At 57.8% G+C, this 22,080-nt stretch overlaps 1 pseudogene; it reads right to left on the bottom strand.

Annotated features, from left to right (window-relative positions):
- Positions 1-22,080, bottom strand: part of LOC118679286 — a 40,432-nt pseudogene that overhangs the window by 10,331 nt on the left and 8,021 nt on the right.

Here is a 22,080-nt window from a genome sequence, read left to right as displayed (position 1 = left end):
GATCCCTAATCAGTTGACTTTGAGTTAATCAAAACTGAGACTATTATGGGTGGGCCTGACCTAATCAGATTATCGCTTAAAAATATAAGAATAAATTGCAGATGCCCTCCTGCTGGACTCAAAGGAGCACACTGCCATCTTGGAGAGAAGGCCATGTGGCAAGGACCCAGAAGCCGTCTCTAGGAGATAGTAGTGGCCCCAGCTCACAGCCAATAGAACAGGGACCTTCCTCACATGGCCACAGGGAAATTAACTCTGCCAACAACCCGAGAGAGACCGGAAGTGGATCTGCCCCGAGTCAAGCCTCCTGCAGAGGACACCTGGCTGACACCTTGATTTCCCCGAGGCCCTGAGCGGAGGACCTCCTGAAGTGTGGTGGGCTCGGCCCGGGAATGGTGAGATAATAAACGTGAGCTATTTTAAGCCACCAAACTTGTGGCAATGCATGCTCAGCAACAGAAAACGAAGACAGCACACCAACAAACTCACAAGCTCGCAGAATTTCCCAAAGGCCCAGGACCCAAGCTTAGAAGCCAGAATTGATGCCGCCAGATCCGTGCAACCATCCAGTGAGACGTACAGCTGCAAACCGCTGCTGCTTTCATCTGATGCGCCGCGTGCATAAACCAAGGACCAGACACCATGAAGAAAGGCTGTTCTCCGTGGCAGGGCTTGGCTGACGTGATGATGTTGTTTTCTCATCTGTGAAATAGCAATAATAGTACTGCCCCAATGGGTGGAGATAAGGATGAAGTGAAAGGAAACATTTAAAGCATTTGAGTAACACACAGCTCTTTTCAAAATTATTTTTAAAATATATTTTATTGATTTTTTACAGAGAGGAAGGGAGAAGGATAGAGAGTTAGAAACATCGATGAGCTGCCTCCTGCACACCCTCTACTGGGGATGTGCCCACAACCAAGGTACATGCCCTTGACCGGAATCGAACCTGGACCCTTCAGTCCGCAGGCCGACGCTCTATCCACTGAACCACACCGGTTAGGGCAACACACAGATCTTAATGCTCTATCTGTGTTAGCTATTGTTATTCATGAGTGACTTGCCCAAAGCCACAAAATTAGTAAGAAGCCGAATGGAGACTTAACTTTAGGTCTGTCTACTATCAAAATCCATTCTCATCTTCATCTCTCCTTGACTAGCAGGAGGAGAGATCCAGGAACCCAGTTTAAAAAACCTTTGCCCATTCCCATTCTTAGTCTCTCCCAGGAGAGAGAGATTCGCATCCGAGACACAGAGGAAATCCCGGATAATGGAGTATGAATGTTTTATGAATTGGTCTGCACCGAGTAAACGAAAGGGTCATTAAGGTTCTCATTAACAAGTACAGCACTTGGTTTGGAATTTGAAAATGATTGGACAGTGTACAGCCAAATGAGCTCACAGGGACTTCCTGAAATTCCCCGGATCAGCTTCCTGCTTTCACAGTGTTCTCTCTTCTGACGTCTGGTGTCAGACACCCCGTACACCCTGTGCCAAGTACAGCGCCTTTACTCGTTGTCTGGAATTCTCCTCTGCCTGTCGCTGGGAGGGACGGGTGGAAAGTTTGGAACATCTGCCTTTGCTGGCTATGGAAGGAGTGTGTCTGTGAGTGGGCACCGGGGGTGTGTGTGCACGGGTGGGGAATAAGGCCGGTGGTCTGGTGAGGATGTTGCAGATTCTCAGAGCTGACGCAGAGGAGAGGGGTTCTGACCAGTAGATAGGACGAGAGTGAAGAGGTTAGGGAAGCAGTGCCCAGGCCAGGGGGTAAAATCCCTTAGTGGTATCAGGAAGGAAGACACTCAGCCATGTGCAGCCATATGATCATTGTGAAACTAGGATATTGGAAGTCAAGTTCTTCATTTAAAAAGTGAGAAATGAAAGGCGGCAGTGATCTGGGTGATGTTTCCATCCAGGGGGAGCGACGGATGGCCAGTGAGAGGCCTTTGAAGCTGCCATGTGTCGCGCTGTGAGCAGCAGACGGTCAATAGAAACCCGAGGTGTTAGTCCCAGCCCTTGGTTATAAGCAGCAGTCCTCGCTACGGCTAATCCACACCCAATGGATTTACCTGGAAGGGCATCGAATTGCTCACCAGATACAGACTAGAAATCTGGAAGGCTGGGTTTCCAGGGCTGAGATACATGGGAAACTGACGGGGATGCAGCTCAGTTTGTATAACAGATATTTCAAGGGGTTTCTGGTTTCAGAGAATGGCAGAGGACCTTACATCAGACTAACGTTCTCCATGACAATACTTTCAAGTTCTTGGCAAAATGCAAAAAGGCACTGAGAGTGATCATCAGCAGGCAGAAGCTGGAGGGCTACCCCCATGAAATGAGGAAACCCCGTAGGTGAGGTCACATTGACCTGTGTTTTCCCCGGGAGCCCTCCCCAGTCTTGGTGTTCTTCTCAGTAGCCCTCTTCCCGGGGAAGGAGGACAGATCCCTGCACGTTTGAGCCTGAGCGTGGCCACGTGACTTGCTTCCGCCCATAAAGAAGCTGTAAAAGCCAGTGTGTGCTCCTGCCAGTTCACTGCCCTTCGGCCGCGAGGACCGGGGTCCCCCGCAGGGGCCACTCCTCCCGCCTGCGGCTTCTCGGATCCGGGCTGCTACTGCCCTGTGGCCACATCCAACACTAGCCGGCGGGAAGTACTCTTTCGTGGCCGAGAGCCAACAAGGTTCTAGGGGTGTGTTGCCGTGGCATAATCTAGGACACCCTGACTTACACGGGGGGAAGGAAGGGTGCCTCTGGGATCCGGGTGGTAAGTAGGAAAAACGACCACTTTGCAGAGAGCGATGCCCCTGGGAAAGACCTTCGGGGTGGAAGTTTGGGGAGAATCATAACCCGCTTGAATCCGGCCCAGAAAGAAATGAGAAAGACCATCGTCATGGGCTGAGGCAGCTGCCAGTCTTTCCCCGCGTGCAGGTCTGTACTGGTGGGGTTCTCCCCGAGCCGTGGAGTCCTGCAGAGCTGGCAAGAAGTGGAGTCCTGTGCTCAGGGCTGCGGTGGAGTTGGAGGGGAGAGGAGGCTGGGAGGTCAGGCCGGGAGTGTGGCAGGGCGGCCTGGAGCCCTGCTTGGCCGATGGGAGGGAGCAGTTCTCTACTCCCCTACCAGCATTCGGGGTTGCTGCTAAGCTAATGACTAGCCCAGGCTGACCCGCATAATTCTCCTCATTTACAGGCAAATGGATCAGTGGTGGAAAGAGGTTTTCTCTGTGCTCCATTTTCTCTGCGCCGGTGTTCTGGGCCAGCAGTGCCGGCCTGGCCTCCACAGGGTGGTGGGTTCGGAGCAGAGGACCAGGGGCTTGTGTGTTGGTCTGGGAGGGGCGGAGGGTAGAGGGCGGCTTCATTAGGAGCAGTCAGGGGCGCGGACTGGAGGGGAAGGAGCTAATTGAGTTTGCATCGCCCTCCACCCAGAATATGCAACTGATGAAACCCCAAGCTGGAGGGACCACGCTCTCTCCCTCCGGAGGACGTCGGCTCCCTCGCTGGCGGGAATAAGCACACGTTACACAAGCCTCACAATGTGGGGCTGCCTGGAGGCATGTGCTCTGTGCTCCTCGACCTACATTTTCTTCTTGTAAAGCAGGTAGTGGGGGTGGCTGCGCGAGAGCGGGAAGGAAAAGCGCCGTGTATGGGGTATCCGTGCAGCCAGCACCCATTAACTGAGCACCTACTGTGCTTGACTCCGTTAGGCAATGGAAGCACCCAGAAAAAAGGCAGTCACAGCCCACTTCCCTCTCAGAGCTCCCATTCTGGCGAGGAGTCAGAGTTCGAACAATTAAAGGTGTCAGAGGCACATCTAAGGGGGCTTTCACTGGGGACTGAACCTTGAGGGTTGAGAAGGAAATGATGTTTAGGGTGAGAGCCGAGCATGGGAGCAGTTGGCGTGAGGGATAGGATTTTTATGAGATTTATACGTGTGCCTGCGTGTGGTTGCACAGTGAAACCCTGAGTAATGAGGGAAATGAATTAGTACACAGAGCAAAATTTTCCAGATTGTCAAGTTTATAATCCATTGAGCACCAGATGACTTTATTGCCAACCAATTAGGTGTCGATTGTTTTTACGAAATTAATTTTCTGTTTCCCTGCCCTCCTCAGCAGGCTCAGTGTGGCCGCCTTCGGATCCCAGGGCCTCCGCTGGGGCTCTCAGGCCTCTCCGAGACGTCCGGAGAGTCGTCCTCGGGGTTATTTAGGGGCTCCTAACCGGTCCCACTGAGGTGGCTTCAGACGGCTCTGCTTGTTGAGTGCTCGGTTGGCTTTTTATAGTTTGCTGTCTCTTTGCTCTCCGGCTGTCAACTGTCACTTCCTGCAGCTGTCAGAGAGCCTGGCGCTGGCAGGCTCTCCGTCGGCATCTGCCTCGCCCAGCACACGCCTTCGCTGGGTTCTGATCAGGCCGGCTGCGGGGCCAGTTCACTCACCTCAGCAGCGATGCGAGGCCCCTGGAGCAGCAGCAGCGGCACCCTCCCCGGGCGGGCACTTGCTGAAAATGCACATGCTTGCTGACCTGAAGCTCGGGGGGCCGGCAGCGCTGTGTTAACCCGCTGTCCTGGTGTTCCGGTGTCCCCAGTGTTGGAGAACCAGCGCTGTGAGGCAGGACAAGTAGGATCGAGTGGGGCCGAGTGGCTCTTTCACGTGCAAACTGCCTGCGCTTTACGGGGTCAGCCACGGTCTATGTTCTGTCCCGTGAAGGGGCTTGTGTTTCTCCCTGGTCCTCGGCTGTTGTCCAGTGTGAGGGGATTGCTACGGGGAGCTGAGCCTAGGAAGGTGTGTGTGTGCACGTGTGTGTGCAGAAAGAGAGTGACGGATAGAAAGACAGAAAAGCCACGGCCCGGAGAGAGACACACCTGTCTACGCTCCTTAGCTGCGGAGTTCCCCACAGGTCCTGGTTTCAGTGCTCCGTGAGCCGCCCCCTGCACCCCCCCCCCCCCCCCCGTGGTCCTTAGGTAGCACAGCGTCTCCTGTCCCCCTCCCACCCAGGAGTGGCTGCCTGGGCCCAGGCTGCGTGTCAGGAACACCCTGAGAGGCACCAGCTGGCGGTGACTGTGCCAGCCACTCTCCAAACGCCGCTCTTGGGAAGGACAGCTGGGCCACGGGCGGGAGCCTGGGCGAGGCAAGGACCGGGGTTTGTAAACGCGGGCTGTTCCCTGTAGGGTGGCCGCGGGCCTAGGAGAGCGCCTGGCACTTTTGGCAACAGCGGAACATTTTGAGTGGTTTGCAACATTGCTCATACCTTATATAGTAGGAGGCCTCTTCTAGCGCGGCTCGTCATGGGGGCCGGGGGAGGGCTGGTGCCGATTGGACACCCACCACCCTCTGTGGGCAGGCATCTGCAGGAACCCTCTCCTCCCCAGGGCCAGGCTGTGAGCTCTGCCTTGCGGACTAGGTGTTGACCGAGACCAAACATCCAGGCCCAACCTGACCTGATGCGAGCAGCCAAGACCGTAAGGGGGAGGGAGGCACTCCACCCTCCTGGGAGCGCACGGTCACGCTCACCGTCCTAAGGAGCTCAGGGTTCCTTATGCTCAGCTTGCCCAGTTTGCTTGGCTCAAAGTCTGAGAGAGAGAGAGAGAGAGAGAGAGAAAGGGAGTGAGGGAGTGCAGCCCAACAGGAACCCCAAGAGGTGCTCCTTGACTGCAAGGCCCCACTGGCCAGGTCTGTGGGAATTGCCTGAAGCTCGAATCCTGTGGAGATTGTGACCGTGACACAAATTGCACCAGGCAGAGCTCAACCAGAGAAGCAGAGCCGGGAGGACAGATAGAGATGGATCGCCAGGAGCGTCCACATCTGGGGGCTGGCCAGCAGGTCAGGTCTGGAGGGCAGGCGGCAGGGAGGGCAGGCTGGCGCTCTAGGCGGGGGAGGCTCTGTCCACGCCCGCTTCCTTCTTCCCGGAGGCCCCGCTCTGCTCTGCAGGCCTCAGGACTGGCCGGGCACGCCCACCAGGATCGCGTTGGCTCATCTCTCGCACTTAATGGAACTGACTGGATTCTCATCTCTGTGGTACCCACACGTTCACACCAGACTAGCGCTGGATTGGATAACCGGGACTCAGTCTAGGCAGGCTGACTTATAAACCCTGACCACACAGACGCACTGAGAAGTCCCGCACTGAAGCCACCTTGGTTGGTGAAGCCCATGGTTTCCCAAACTCCCATGAATGAGAACCACCCCACTTCCTACTCCTCCACAGTAGCCATTCACACCCCGTGCACCCACAGGACACTTTGGGTGGGACGCGCTGGCCCACGCTGGCCCTGCCGCAGAGGCTGTGCAGTGAGGGCCGGGACGCAGTGAGGGCCGGGAACAGTGCGTTTGCTTCCAGGGGCTGGCCGCCGGCACTTCTCAGCTGCGGTGCCGTTTGCACTGTGGGCCGGCTGATCTTGCCTCGTGGGAGGCTGTCCTGCTTACTGTGTGGAATGTTAGCAGCATCCCTGGCTTCTCCCCACGAGAAGCCAGCGACATCCCACTCCCCCAGCTATGACACTCCCCTAGATGCTGCCCCGTCCCCTCTGAGAGCCAGTGAGTGGAGGAAGAAAGTAGGGGACAGCCCTGGGTTTGGCTCCACCTCTGTCTGTGTTACTGCTACTTCCTTACATTCTGTCCTAGTCCAAAAGGGATCTTGATAGCTAAGTCTGTGAGTTACAGAGCTGCAATTCTAGGGAAGTCATTTTACTTTGGTGAGCCTCAGTTTTCACCTCTGCAAAATGGGGATCATGACGGGACTGGCCTTGTGGGGCCTTTAAGGGGATTCATTGGAGTAGAGCACGCAGGGTACCTGGATCTCGGCGGTGACTCTAGAAATGTTAGTTCCTCCCAAAAGGGACACTGAGTCTCATGAATGAGAACCATCTAGATCACCCCCTCTGCCACGCGTGCTCCCCCACCATAGGTCTCCTAGAATGGCGGCCTGGGAGGGGTCTGAGCTGTCACCAGCCCATTTCTGGATGAGACCAGCCCAGCACCTGCCTGAGTCCCTGCCGGGGGCCTGGGACGGTCCTTAACTGAGGTGTGGGCTTCCCCAGGCGCCCTGGATACGAACAGCCCAGGTGTCCTTCCTGCTTCCTGCTGCCGAGTCTGGAGAGAAGAGCTGGGGTGCCGAGGGGTCAGGACACCCCCGCTCCGCCCCAGGCCTCTCCTGTGGCTGCTGGAGCCCCGGCACCCTCAGAGGGCGGCGGAGCAGAGCTGAGCGCCGAACAGAGATTTATGACCGCTCACCCCGCGCTGCCCAGGTCGGGCCTTGCCAGGAGGGTAATTAATGGGCTTTCATCGAGCACTTTAGGGTTGCAGGCTCTGCCTGTCCTGGTTCACAGCCGGATATGGGGGGGCATGGCAGAGGGGGATCTAGATGCAACCCTCCAGGCTCCACTGGGATCAGCATCCATAGTTTTCCTTCCCCCGTCTCGGCTGCCTCAGCCTCTGCGCTGACGCCCTGGGAGGGGAACGTGCACTTTGTAGCCTCATCATTCAGAATGGGGACCACTGCCTCGGGCCTCGGGGTTGGCGGGGGGGCGGGGGGTGGTGAGCTGAGAATACCGGCCCTGGAACAACCCTGGACATTGCTGTGTGCCAGATGGATGACCCGGGGGAGCCACTGCATCTCTCAGAACCCCAGTTTCCTCATCTGTGAAATGGGGCGGTAGGAGCCACCCCATGGGAGGGTCATGGGAATTCACTGAGACCCGGCCTGCTAAGGGCTTCCCCTCCTCCCCCTGCCCAGCGCAGGGCCTCGCCTTGGGTTCCACCCTCCTCCCCGTGTGGGGCTGTGAGCTGTGGGGGGCATTGTCCCCAAGCATTGAAGCTGGGACACATTCACCCTGGTGGGTGGTGGCTTCTGAGGCTCCTGCCCCATCGGAGGGACATCGCCTTCCCAGCCAGGGAGAGCTTGAGGGGGGCCTCTGCCCCTGCTCGTACTTCCAGAGCCATCCACACCTGACACCAGGGAAGGGCTGAGGAAGGACGGGTTCTCAGCGCTGCGTGGCTCGGGGTTTGTAGGCTGTTAATCATTTATGGAGAACGGAGCACATCCAGCCGCCTCTTCCCACCAGCGGCGGAAAGGCTGTCTCAGCAGCTCAGAGGGCTGGTTAAAAATGCAGATGCCCTGCCTGCCCCACGCCCGGGGTCAGAGCTGCTCCTGCAGTGAGGAGGGTGGAGCGGGGGTGGAGAGCCCCTTGCACGTGCCGTCCTGCTGGGGTGGCAGAGGCCACACGGGAGCTCTGAGCATCCGCTTCCTGCAGTTTCAGTTTAGGAAGTGGGCCTGGGAGACCCCTGAAGTCCCTTCCAGCCCCGACACCCCGTGCTTTTGGGGGAGGAGCTCAGCGATGGAGGAATGGCCCCTCAGCTCTGCCCTCGGGCAGCCGAGCTCCTGGTGGCACCATATGGCCATCCTAGTCACCAGCCTGTGACATCCAGGCCAGACGGGAGGTAGACTTTGGGGACCCCTTTCCTACCCCTTGCATTGCAGACCCGCCTGCCTCTCCTGGGCCGTGTCTTCACTCAGCAAACCAGGGCGGGGCACCCACTCCGGGATGTGACAGGCACAGTCGTGACAGGAAGGGGACAGGCCCAGGGACGGAGAGGGCTTTGCAGGGTCTCAGACTGTGTGATGGACAGCGTGCCGGGCTGCGATGCCTCCCCGCGTATGCCGCCAGCAGGGCCAGCTCTGGATTCTCCACCAAACCTGGGCTTCATGTTGAGGCCAGTGCCCCCACCCGACCCCCAGCTGACCCTGGTGGAGACCCTCCACCCCCAGCCAGTTCCAGGTTCTGACTTGGAACCTGGGATCCACTCTGGGCCTGAGCTGCCCCCCCTGGCGGGCCCTGCGTTAGCTGGAAAGGCTCCCACACCCTCCCTGGCGGCCTAACACCATCCCGGCCGCTGCAGGCCCCGGGGACATGAGCACCGTGGAGTGTGTAAAAGCCCTGTAATTGCACTGCTGGTTTCCAGGGCCACTCGACTCCCAAGTTAAAGAACACTCCCGAGGCCCGAGGCCCGGAAGAGGCTCTGATGTCGGCAGTCCCTGGCGCTTGTGCTGGGGCAGCAGAGGGGGGAGGGTGTTTCCCGCAGGATTCCCAGGGTCCCTGGGGACCTGGACCAGGAGGGCGCCCTCTGGGATGCAGGGGAGAGAGTTGCAGGGATGGAAGTGTAAGGAAAGAGATTTGGCAGAAGTTCTGGGGGACTCTGGGTGTTCTTAGTGCCTCAAAACATAGGTAGTGAGCACCTGCTCTGTGCCCCCTGCCAGATGGTGGGGATCCAGCCCTGAGCAAAACAGACCCGTCCTTTCTCGCCCCCAAAGAGCTCACTCTGCCGGAAGGCACACAAGAAGTGCTTGTGCAAATGCATATGTTTCACAGCCTCGGGGGGGGCCTTGGGGAGCAGGGGATGGAGAAGGATATGGAGAGAAGAGGAGGTATTCAATAATCATCTTGGAGAGAGAGAGAAATTTCTAGAAAGGCATGCTAGGATTCCTGGGCCGTGCTGCGGGTGGTTTGTGGTTTGTGGTCTTGCATTTAAAGGAGTACCTGCCTTGTTGAGTGGCTAACATGGGCTGGCCCCGGCTAACATGGGCTGGCTTAGGGCTCCGCAGGCATAAGGGTATAAACCAGACACAGTGCTGCCCGCAGGCAGCTTACACTCTGCAGGGAATAAGTCCAGGTTACAGACAAGCAATCAGAGGGTGTGAGGCGTGCAGGCAGGAGGCTCAGGAGGCTGAGGGGCTCGGGGAGAGCTGGCTGAAGTAGAAGGAGCGGGGAAGACTGAGCTGGGTTGGAATCCAGTGAGCTGGATGCGCTAAGGCAAGTCACAAAACCTCTCTGAAACTCCTGTTTTGTGAATTATAAAACAAGGACAACCCTGCGCGCGGATAAGGCGGGAACAGTGACTGGAGGAGGAAGCAGCCGCTCTCAGGTGGAGCAGGGATTGGTGAGCGGCCGTCCTTGCTGGTCACTCCGATGAGCCGCGGTTGGCAGATCACCGCCCACGGGCCTGCCGCGGTCTCTGTACAGCCCGGCAGCTAAGAATGATGTCACGTTTCCAAATTGTTGGAGAAAATCAAAAGAAGATTTCATGACACGTGAACATTAAATAAAGTGCACATTTCGTTGTCCATAAACAAAGGTTTATTAGCCACGGCCACGCTTGCTTGTTCACGTGTTGTCTGTGGCTGCTTCGCTCCTCACCTGCAGAGCTGAGCGGTGGCTGGTGAGGGCAACCAGCGTAAACTGCGTACTGCGTGGACCTCTACAAAAACCGTGCCTGTTTCCGGCTCAGAGGACGGAGGGGGAGGCTGAGCCGGGCCTCCGGAAAGACTTGCCTTGGGTCTGGCCTTGAGTGCCAAGTAGGATTTCCCGGGTGACTTCAGGTGAGCAGTTGGGGGGAAGGAGGCCGTTGGATTGGGGGGTGCTACTGCAGACGGGTGAACCCCATGAGCAGAGACAGAGCTTAAGGGAAGAGTGGCTTTATTGAGGAGCGATTTCTCTTCTTCCTGCAGAGGCAGGACGGAGGTGGGGGTGGGGAAGGGGCAACAGGAATTCTCTGCAGACAGGGCTGCGTGTTTGGAGGCGGTGGTTCCCGGGCTCGGGTCCCTGAGCCCTTCTCCAGGGAAGCGAGCTGCAGTGCCTTCTTTCCAAGACCCTTGGAGAGACAGAATGAGAGCGAAAGAAATGTTCCAGGAAAAAGGCCTGAGTCCGCGTGGAACAGGCCCTCTGCTAGGCAGCACCTCCCCCTTTCTCCCGGCCGTGACAGCATGACCCGACCCTTCTCTGCTGTCCTCCAGACCCCGAGCCACCCATGTGCCCCCTCAGAGAGGACCCCAGCCTCAAGCTCGAGGAGACTGAGCTGCCTGCTGCAAGTCCCTCGCCCTTCCTCCTCCCCCTCAACCTTTCTGAGCTTCCCAGGAAGCCGGCTCCTCCACAGCGAGGCTACAGCTACGCCTTGCGCCCCGGCTTTGATCTCATCCCTTCTAGGCGCCCCCCGGCTCGGGCCCTGCTGATGATCCAGCTCTCTTGCTCTCAGTCTGTGTCCACTGGCACTTTCCCTCCCTCCTCTTGTTGGGAAGGTGACTAATATTTAATGAGTTCCTCTTCCGTGCCAGCAGCCAGCGAGGTGATTGTGTATGCTGTTTCATTGGATTCTGACGAAGGCCCCGAGGTAATGGGATTAGTCAGGACTTTCCGTTGCCGGGGAAAGAACCCAACTCAGACGAGCTGGGAGGCCATGGATTGGCTCGTGTCATTGGGAAGTTCAAGGGTGAATTCAGGCAGGGCCACATGCACGTTCTTGCATAATGTCCGACGGCAGTTTCTCTCCAGTTCTTGGTTCTGGTTTCTGCTGCTTTGGTTCACGCTCAGGCAAAGGTGGCCACCAGCAGCTCTCGACGTGTATCCTACCTTTGCAGCAGTTCCCAGGGAAGCGCCCTTCAGCAGAAGCCCGGGGCTGACTGTCGTCGGCTTGGCCTGGGTCACATGGCCCTTCCTGAACCAAGCACCGTGGCCAGGCCCGGGGCTCCTTGTACACTTGTGGCGAGGCAGCCGCTGCCCATGTAAACCGCATGGACTAGGAGTGAGAGTGATGGGGTTTCCTCAAAGGAAAATCATGGTGTTGACAGCAGAAGATAGGAGGATGGATTATGGGCTGGCCGAAATGACAGGTGTCCCTTTGAGAGAGATTTACAGACCCCATAGTCCCATCGTACAGACGGAGACACTGAGGAGAGAGAGGTTCCACAGCTCGGACTCAGAGAGATGCGAGTTCAGCCCAGGTTGGGCTCACTCCATAGTCTGCTTTGATTCCCAGGCTTGCCAAGGGCCCGAGGGAAACGAGCTTGGTCAGGGGGTAGAGGGAGCGGGAGGGAATGAAGAAAAGAAAAAGGTGGTCTTCTGGAATAACCAGGGAAGAAAGCCACTGGCCAGGGGACCTCGGTGGCCGGGCAGAGGGCTGGGAATCAGGGTCCGTAAGGGAGACATCTGTGCTGGAGAGACCTGGCCTCACTGCCCTAGTCTCCAAAGCCTCGTCCCATCCGTCTCCATGCTCGGCAAGCGCCGTTGTATGTGAGCAACACAGCTGGGCTCCGGGCGTCGCTGTGACCACACACGAGCCCCGCGTTTCACAGAATGACCTCAGAAGGCACGGGTCCTGTGAGTGAGTGAGTGAACGAATGAATGCACCCCTACTGGGATGAGCTGGACAGATAGCACCCAGCCAGATATTCTAGTTCTGTGTCCGCCTGGAACCTTGCAGGCGAAAGGGGCCCTTTGAGCAAGACCAGGAGAGGTAAGGGCGTTTGCCTGGAGCAAGCATTTTCCTGCTGGTCTAGGGTGGGGCTGGTTTCTAGAAAATTTGGGGCCACACACACACACACACACACACACACACACACACACACACACATGTTCTCTCTAGAGCACTTTATATCGGGGCCTCCAGACTGTGATGTGGGAAGGTTCTGGTCAGGGCTCTGGTGCTGGGAGTTAGGGAGACCGGGGGACATGGGGCACACCGGAAAGGAAAGAATTGAGACCACATATGTCACCCCCCTCGTGGTCCTGCTACTGGTTCTCCCAGGAGGCGGAGATGGTGACGGAACCCGGCATCAGCCCCTCAGGAAAGGCAGGGGTTGAGTGTGAGGGCAGCCCTGGAAATGCCGCGTGAGAGCTGTGCCTCCCGCCATGCCCCTGGAGGCCCCCAAGGGATGGGTGGGGCATTCCTAGGTACAGAACGCCTTGCACGTGGAACCTATGGCGACCTCAGGAGCGAATGCGTCCTCACCTGGGGAAGTGTCCTGGAGTGGGGTCATTCGATGCCTGTCCTTGTCACCCCCAAATCTGCCTTTCCATGGAGGGTCCCAGTTGTGGCCAGTTGGCTCCGTGCGGGACCAACCCAAGCTTCTTTCCAAGTTAGGGCTGGTCCAGGAAGCATCAGTGACGCCATGTGGTGCCAACAGCGTCGCTCCCCGTGCGCATGTGTGTGGGCTTGGCGTGTGTTGGCGTGGCGACGTGTACTGTTGTGCGTTCAGGCAACCCAACGGGTGAGTAAGCGAGTGGCTATATTTGTCTCCGCCTCCCAGGCCCAGGAGCTCCCGCTGCGTGCCAGTGATGGGAAAAACACGCGCACGGAGATGCCTCACATTATTGTGACAAGTAATTAGGGGCTGTGAGATGTTCAGAAATTACTTTATTAGACAAATGCTGCTTATAAACCCCACGCAACAAACATGCTCGCGGAGCTGCTCCTGGTCCCGGGACTCTGATGCGAAGGAGTCCCAGCTCCCCTCGCCAGCGGGCTCCCGGCCCCTCTGCGGGGTGGGGTGTCTTTGCACGAGGTGAAGGTAGTGCCACGTGTGCAGGGGAGGGTCTGGATTTGAGTCTCTGCTCTGCCCCCTCTACCCCAATGAGCTGAGGCAGTCAGCTCACCCCCTTAGCGTGCGGTTTATCTGTCTGTAGGTGGGAGTTTGCTCTCTGCTTTGGGAAATGTCTCCAGCAGATACTTCCACTGCTGATAGGCGAGGAGGTGTTTCTGGTGGGAACGGAACATTGAGTGTGTACTATTGCTCGGCACTGGAACAGGCCAGGCCCAAGGGACAGAGCTGAATAAAATTCCTCCTCATTTTCACGTTCCCTAATGTATTCTTCTTCTTTTGATTCTTTACAAACCCTTTAAAATGTAACAACCGCCCTAGCCAATTTGGCTCAGTGGATAGAGCGCCGGCCTGTGGAGTGAGGGGTCACGGGTTCGATTCCGGTCAAGGGCACATGCCCAGGTTGTGGGCTCAATCCCCAGTAGGGGACATGCAGGAGGCAGCCTATCAATGATTCTCTCTCATCATTGATGTTTCTCTCTCTCCCTCTCCCTTCCGCTCTGAAATCAATAAAAATATATATTTTTTAAAAAATGTAACAACCATTCTCAGCTGGGTGTCCCTAGAAAAGCCGGTGGCCGGCTGCATTTGGGCCGTAGTTCGCAGACCCCGGCACAGAGGAAGGGGTACCAGGGAAGGCTTCGCTGGACCCGGTGGCTGTATCTATGGTATTTTCACTGGGACCACAAGCTGGGGTAGGGGAGGCGGGCCGTCTAGGCGGAGGGAGGTGGAGCCCAGGTGACAGCAGGATGGTGGGAGGTGGGAGGTGGGACGTGTGGAGGGACTGGCTTGTGGGGGCAGGTGGGAAGTGAGGCGGAGAGAGGGTGCGGTGGACGGGAAGCCCGTATGAGCCATGAAAGGGAGTTGGGCACGTCCTGAGGGCCGGGGCTCCGGTGCAGGTTTCATTCTGCTGTGTTCGCTGAACTGAGGGCTTTCCCTTTCTCCCGGTCCCCTTCCCCTTGGGGGTCTGGGAGGGGCGTTCCATGGCTGACCTCGGGCACAGGGAGCCAGGTCTTTCCACTGGAGTGTCATATCCTGGTTACAGTCTCTCCCATCTTCTCCTGGTCTTGGACAATGGAGATCTCTGCCTGGTGGCAGGCAGGGGGGAGGCGGGGCCCCTCACCTTTCTCAGGGCTGCGGGTTCCTGGCTGTGCTCTCTCATCCCCGGCCCAGACCCGCGGCCCAGGGAGGGGCACTGGAACTTGAGGACTCGAGCTCTCAGGCCCACTTTGGGGCTCCGGGAAGCTGGCTGGCCCTCCCTCCCCTGCTCACCTCTGCTCCACATTCCTTCCGTCTAATGGTTTGCCACCTTGGCAGGAAGGCCGCTGCTGGGAGCTGGGGAGGCCCCTCTTCCAAGTCCTCGCTCCTGGCAGGAGGGCCCTGCGTTTGCTAATAGGTGTTAAATGGGAGCATCAAACTTTAATCAGCTCCTTAATGGAGCCGGGGGCCTGGGGGAGCGCTGGGCCCTGCATTACGCTGCTGCCGAAGCCAAGCTGGACGCTGCCGGTGGGAAGGGGGGCTGGCGGCTGCTGTCCCAGCCAGAGCTGGGAGGAGGGGTGCTGGCCAGTCACCAGCCCCTGTCACCGAGGGCGGCACAGCTCAGGCGGAAGTGTCACCCTGACTGCTCCTGGTGACCCACCCACGGTGGCTTCCTCTTGGCGGGAAGCAAGACTGGAGCAGGTGTGGAAGGAGAGGAAACTGGCATCAGAAGACCTCGCTCACATCCTGCCTGGGGTTCCAAAGGCGTGACCATGGGCCGGCCCATGGCGTGGGAGCTCATGTCACAGAGGCCCTCGTGAGCCAGGCCTCCCTGGGCCCCTTTTGCAACCGGATGTTGCCGCTCCTCCCGTTAAGGGACGGACTGCGCCTCTCCATCCCTTTTATACTGTGGGCCTGTTCGACCAACAGAACATGGTGGCAGTGTCACTCGGGGCGTCTGGAGTCTGTGCCTCAGGGACCTTGTAGCTCTTGCTTTTCACTCTCTTGGAATGCTGCCCTGAGACCACCGTGAACGGAAGCTAGTGTAGCCTGCTGGAGGGCGAGCACCCCTGTGAGGGGCCAAGGTGCCCCCTCATGGCCAGCGCCAACCGCCAGACGGGCGAGCGAGGTGACCTTCCAGCTGCAGGTGACCTGTCAGCTGGCTGCGGCCCACGAGTGGCCCCAGGTACGACCCACAGAAGGACCCCCTGGGTCCCAACCCGGACCGTAAGGGGTCACAGTCATCATTGTTCCAAGGCGCTGCGTGTTCGGGTGCTCTGTTACTTATTCGTAGAAACGGGAAATGCGTGGCTTCTGTGAGCCCTGGGTTGTCAGGTGGAGCACAGGACCAACGGTGGGCACCTTGCCATTGGGAGGGGCATCGGTGACAGGGGCCGGGACCGGGCCTGGGACACAGCGAGTCTGCAGTGGGGCTGGCTCGGAAGGCGTTGAGTGCCGCAGGGCGCAGATGCGACAGTGGTGGGCTAGGATGCGAGGAGAGAAATGACGTGGAAGACATTTCCAACCCCACACAGAGGCCTTGATGAATGACAGTGTGAGCGAGAGTGTGAGTCAGGGGTGCCATGGGGGCGCCATCCGGGAGAGGGAGTAAACAGTGCTGGGAGGGGGTGGGTGGGCGGGGAGCCGTCCGAGGGGAACATGCTTCGCACAGTTGGGTGGGAGAAGGAGCCATCGGGACGCAGTTGGCTCTGAGGTTGGACTCAGGAGGAAGGCTGGGCTGGAGGGGCGAGTGGCACTCACTGGGATGCAGGGACCATTGACACCTGGGGGGCTGCCTTCGTCTGTTCAGGCTGCTGTAATGAAACACCACAGACGGGCAGCTTAGAAGCACCAGACGTCTCTCTCTCAGTGCTCGGCAGGCTGGCGGCTGGCGGTCAGGGGCCAGCGCGGCGGGCTCTGTGTCTGGTGAGGTCTGCTTCCTGGTTCATAAACCGCTGTCTTCTTGCTGTGGCCCCAACACAGTGGGAGGGCGAGGGAGCCGCTGGCGTCCCTCGTGTAAGGGCGCTAACCCCATTCATGAGGGCACCACCCTCACAGCCCAATCGCCTCCTGAGGACCCCCCTCCTAACACCATCATGTTGGGTCAGGATTTCAAAACATGAATTTGGGGCTGACACAAACATTCAGACCTAACAGTGACTGAAGACAGTCAGGTTAGGGACGCAGGACTGTGGCCACCCCAGGTTTCTCCGGGGGCTAAAGTGGAATGTGGCTGAAGCAACCGGCGTGCCTTCCCGGCCAGCCCACTGCCGGTGGCCAGACCCTCAGGAAATCCTTTGCTTTGGGCAGCTGGGCTGGCGAGGGGAGGACTCGGCCAAGGGAAGGAGACGTTGAATGTGGATCCTCTTCTGTCCAGATGGGCTGTTTCCTGCTTCCCCTTGGCAGAGAGAGGGGTTATCTTGAAAGCGGGGAATGGTCATGAGTTTTGGGGGATAAAGTGAGAGGTGAAGTGCATTGCTCTGAAGCAAATAGTTATGAGAAATTGGAGTAGCCGGGTGATTGCCCTGCCAGGCGAGGGGCCCTCCCTCCAATGCCTGTTTGCCCGCCAGGCTGTCTGCTTCGTGGCCGTCATGACCGCTAAGCGTCGTTGGCTGCGTTACCAGTGCTAGGCTCCTTCTCAGCTCCTTCACAAATACTCTCTCTCTCCACCTTGTGATGCCCCCTCTGCTCCCATTTTACAGATGAGGAGTCAGAGGCCCAGGCTTGTTGACTAGAGCCCACGTCTGGTAAGTTCCAGAGCCCACACTATTAGCCAGTCTCCACGCCAGATCCCCGTCCCGCTGCACACAGTAGGCGCCCCTGAAATATCTGTCGCCTTGAATCAAAGCAGAGCACACAGTAGGGCGCCCCTGAAATATCCATCGTCTTGAATCAAAGCAGATTGCAATTTCCAAGAAGTCCCAAGAACATCAATCCTTTGGAACCCGACTCTCTTTAAACACCACGTCCAGAATCTCAGTAACTGGGGAGGGAATGAAACAGGAGGGCGGATGGGTCCGCAAGGGGGGTTTTGCGCTTCCAGTTTTGCAGCCGCTGTGGTTTGCTGTCCCCTCCCCTCCCCTGCCCCATGGCCCTTCCTCCAGTCTTGCCCTTGTGGGGAAGGGAGAGGAGGGATGCCCACAGGAGCGGGCGGAGCAATGATCAGCGCTCTGCATGCTGCTGGAGCCAGGGAGGCGGAGGCCCGCCGAGCCCAGCTCCGCGCAGTTTCTGTCAGAGTCCCCTTCCCGTCTGTGAATTCAAATCCTGAATTACAAGCCGCCCGATGACAAGCTGACACTCTCGCTCCAAACGTTCCCCTATAATTAGTAGGACCTAATGCAGTACAGGGAAGGGCTCCGTGTTACACACACCGCCGTCCCGCCTTTCGAAACGCTAATGGATCATGCTTCTGCACAGGAAAGTGAGAGGCAGGGCAATTAAAACCGGCTCGGCTCCCAGCTCCCTGACAGGCGATCCAGAGCCGCTCACGAGCCTGAGAGCGGTGCTCACACCACATCCCGCTCTGAGGCGTTCGGTGCGAAACAACTCTGGGAATGTCTGTTTTCCTCCGCCGGTTTCCAGGCTGGAACGCAGCGGGGTGGCTCCTGACTCTGGCCGCTGCCACTAGCGGGGGCTCTGTCCTCTGCTTCCTCGTGAGGTTTCCTTTTGTGATGGGGACACCGAGGCACGAGGACGTGACCGCGGTTCTGCCACGAGCCGGGCTTGGGCTCCTGTCTGTCTCAGAGCCTCGCCATTAGGTTTGGATTCGCGTTCTTTTGCTGGACGTGGGCGGCAGTGTGGTGTGTGTGCAGCCTGTGGGGCTGGGATGAGGAAAGCTGGATGCTAGCCTTGGCTTTGCAGTCAGTTAACTTCCCGAGCCTTTGTTTCATTGATTGGGTGGGGACAAAATTAGATCAGATAAGGAAAGTGAGAAATCTTAATAGAATAGCATTCCCGTGAGGGAGACCTGTGGGCGGTGCGGGGTGGGAGTGTTCCAGTGGAGACAAGTCGGATCCGGCCGTGGACATCTCCGTGGCCCTGAGGTCTAGGAGGCCCCCGATCCCGGCCCATTCCTCTCGACCCACCTCATCTTCTGGAAGCCGAGTGATGGGAAGGAGATGGGAGTGTGTGATGCCCCTAGGAAAGCTCGTAGAGAATGGTGCGGGCAGCTGTCTGCCTGGCTGGTCCCTGAATCTGACCTCACGTGGCCTGGACACGATCCCGAATCAGCCCCACCCTCTCAGGGAGGGTTGGTCCGTGGCGAGCTTCCGCGGGACAGCTAAAGGATGTCTGGCGAGTGCTGTCGGGCCAGGAAACGGAGCTTCCCCATCTGGCTTCTCCTTATTCCCATGAGCCCCATAGCTTCATCCCAGTAACCGTCCTCGCACAGCCTCGCTCCCTGCAGGAAGGCCAGCATGAATGCGTTGGTGCAGGGAGAAGTCCTCCCCGTGCTGCCTCCTCACGCTGGCATCAGGCGTTTCCTGTGGCTGCTGTAACAGACGACCACAGCCCGGGGGCTGGAAACACACATCATCGTCTTACAGCGCAGAGGCCAGAGGTCAGACATAGGTGCCTGAGTCAAAGCCAAGATGATGGCAAGGTCGCATCCCTTCTGGAGGTTCCATGGAACCCTTGGGTCTGGCCCTGTCACGGCATTAGGGGGAGTTAATTAAACGTTGGACCCAGTATGTCAGGCTCATGTTCAAGGTGATCATTTTGTACGGCCCACGAATGATGTTATCAATATCCAGATGGCCCTTGGCAGAACCAAGGTCCCCACCTGATCTAGAGGCTGCTGATGTCTCCGAGGAGGGATGTGGCGATTACCGGGGGAGCCTGTGAGGTCTGGGTTTTCCAAATGATGACGATGAGGATGGCAGTGACAATAGTGAGATCTGCTCTTTTTGTGAGTCATCATGCTTGGCAGGCCCTGTGCTAGGCTCCTTGTCTCCTGAGCCTCAGTTTCCTCATCTGCAGAATGAAAACAGCATCCATCCAGCAGGGAGGCTGTGACACCTCAGTGATTGAAGTGGATGAGGCGTCCAGGGCGGGCCTGGCACCTGGTGGATGCTGGGTTTACACCAGCTCCCGCCTGGCCTGCCCGTGCTCCTTTGGGGAGCCGGGGTACCCCGAGGCCGGAGCTCACAGCCATCTCGCCGCTCTGGCTCGCTGGGATTGCTGGGGACGGCTGAGTGAACCCAGCGGCACCTACAGAGAACATTTCTCAGTGACCACAGGTCTGACAGGCTGCCCAGGAGACCATTATGCAGGCTCGGGCCAGGGCGAGGCTGCTGTGCGGTGCACCCAAGCCCTCCATTAGGTCTCGGCCCAGCAGCCCAAGCCAAGAGCAGTGATTCTGGGCTATTTTTACCTCCCTCCAAGCGATGGAGCTGGATCTGTTCCTCTCCTAAGGGGCACATCTACGCTGCACACGGCCCTCTCTCTAAGGCCCAGCCTACTTCCTGTCACTGAGCTCCTTTGGTCATCATTCCCAGCCTTCCCAGCCCTTCGGGGCTTCGCTAGAGCTACCTGGTCGTCAGGAGTGAGGCCAAGGGAGGTGTGATTCCCTGAGGGCTGGACCTCGGGCCTCTCCTGCTCAAGACGCCATTTGGTTCTTCTGGGATTCCCGGGCTGTCTCCGCTCACAGCCCTACATAGAAGAGTCGCAAGGGATGGTGACCTCAGCAGTCTTCTCTGTTCTGCCACTAGTAGGGAAACTGAGGCAGAGTACGATGGCATGAGCTTTGACTGTGATGGCATGTCCCAAGCCTCCCGAAAGTTTCAACTCAGTGGAGAGAGTCAGGTCCTGACTGTTCAATACGTTCTTTCCTGGCAGAAGCCGGGGTCCTAGGGACTGGGGACAAGACCAAACAGGCAGAGCTCAAGATTCAGAACAGTTTTGCATCATTGACCTTAGGGTCAGAGAGCACCCCCCAAACCAACTCCGGTCGGCCACTCTCTTGCTGTTTGTGAGGCAAGTCAGTTCACTCATCGCAGCCCCGGTTTCCTTATCTGTGGCATACATGTATCAGTCAGCGTAAGTCCACGCTGCAGTAACAAACAACACCCAAATCTCAGTTGCTTAGCACAGCAAAGATTTATTTCTTATTCACTTTCATGTCCATCTTGGGTCGATAGCTAGAGGGGATTTTAGAGGTGATCTGGCCCGACTCCCTTATTTATGGAGGAGGGAACTGGGGTCCCCCCCCCCAGATGGTTGCCGTGGCTCAGCTTGAGCTGTCTCACTCCTTCCCTTTTTCTGTTATATTCTAACCATCATGATTGTTTTTTTGGTTTTATTGGTGCCCCTTCCCTACCCCCTTCTTACCACATCTCATCCTCACTTGGTCAACACCAGCTCCTAGAAGCCCCCGGTGATCATCTCTCCTCCCCCAGGTGAGCTGCGGTGCCTACTGAAGGCCTGTAATAGGTCCTGTAGCTTTCAGGCTGTAGCAGATGCGATGGTGTTACAGTAGCCAGTTCACAATGGATCACAGTGGACCTCCCTCTCTACCCGTCACTTCCAGGGCAGAAACTATGTTTGTGTTGCTTGCTACTTTGTACTTGGGGCTGGCGCTTGGCTGATGTTTAGAAAATGTTCACAGAGGGGAGGGAGGGAGGATGAGAGGGAGGGAGGGTGGGAAGGGGGAAGGGGCCCAGGAGTGGCTTCCAGACTTCCGTGCGGCCTGGGCATCCTCTTGCAGGGGGAGGGGCACCTTCGAGGGGCTGCCCCTGTTGGGTCTCCCGGGGGTCAGCGGGCAGGAAAGCCTCTCCTGGTCTCCCCAGCAGGCCCCGGAAGTGGGACCTGAGCGAGGGCGAGAGGAGGAAAGATTGAGGGGGAGAGTCAGAGGGTGTGCGGCTCCGAGACAGGGAATGTCACTTAAGAATGTCACTTACAGCCCCTGAAAGAATTAGCTGTAAAAGCCACCGCCCGCTCTGCTGGGTGACGCAAGTCAGAGAAACGCGAGCGGTTAGTCACTGGTTCTGAGTGGGAGGTGGGGAGGGCGCAGGGAGGCAGAGGGGAGGCGGTGAAGGGCTGGGGGAAGTGGCAGCCTCCCTCGCAAGCTCTGCCTCACCCGCCTCCCAGCCTCCCAGCCCCGTGCTGGCCAGAGCCCCTCCTTGCCAGTGAGAGGGACTCCTCTCTCACTCCCTCCAGGTGGCACCTGCCCCCTTTGCCAGCCAGGACTCAGTTCCAGGATTGGGGCGTGGAGCCCAGTGTCCCTAAGGGAGGGAGGAGGCTGGGAGGCCAGGGTCCTGGGAGTTTACAGGGCGGCAGCCTTTGGCCCCCGCATTCCTGCCCACTTTGGTCCAGAGGGAAATGTTTACCTTGTTCAGGACTTTCAGGGGGAAGTCACTCCCGCCCCACCTGCCAAACACGTGCTCAGTGTCCGCCGTGTGCAGCCTGCCCTCAGGGAGCCCACAGCTTAAGTCAAGAAGAGGGACAGCAGTCGGCAGATGGGATGCTGAGTGATGGGAGAAGGCGGCGGTTTCCCAGAGGGAGGACCCCGCAAGATGGCCACTTTTAACCAAGGACTCTATGGTGAGAGTGGAAGGGCCTTGTCCCATATCTGTCGCCCTCTGTCGGCGGGAGGCTGAGCTGATGTGATTTTGTTTTGTAGCTTTGTTTGCATCTACTTAAGTGTGTAACTTGGATATTCATACTTAGAGAATTTTTTTTTAATCTGTCGTTTGTTGGACTCAATTATACTTAAGTTAAATCCAGAGTATAATCTCTCTTAATAGCTCTCCATAG

This window comes from Myotis myotis, unplaced genomic scaffold (assembly GCF_014108235.1).
Source record: "Myotis myotis isolate mMyoMyo1 unplaced genomic scaffold, mMyoMyo1.p scaffold_m19_p_23, whole genome shotgun sequence".
Classification (NCBI taxonomy): Eukaryota; Metazoa; Chordata; class Mammalia; order Chiroptera; family Vespertilionidae; genus Myotis; species Myotis myotis.
Note: the sequence above shows the minus strand (reverse complement) of the source record. Positions and strands in the feature narration are given on the sequence as shown.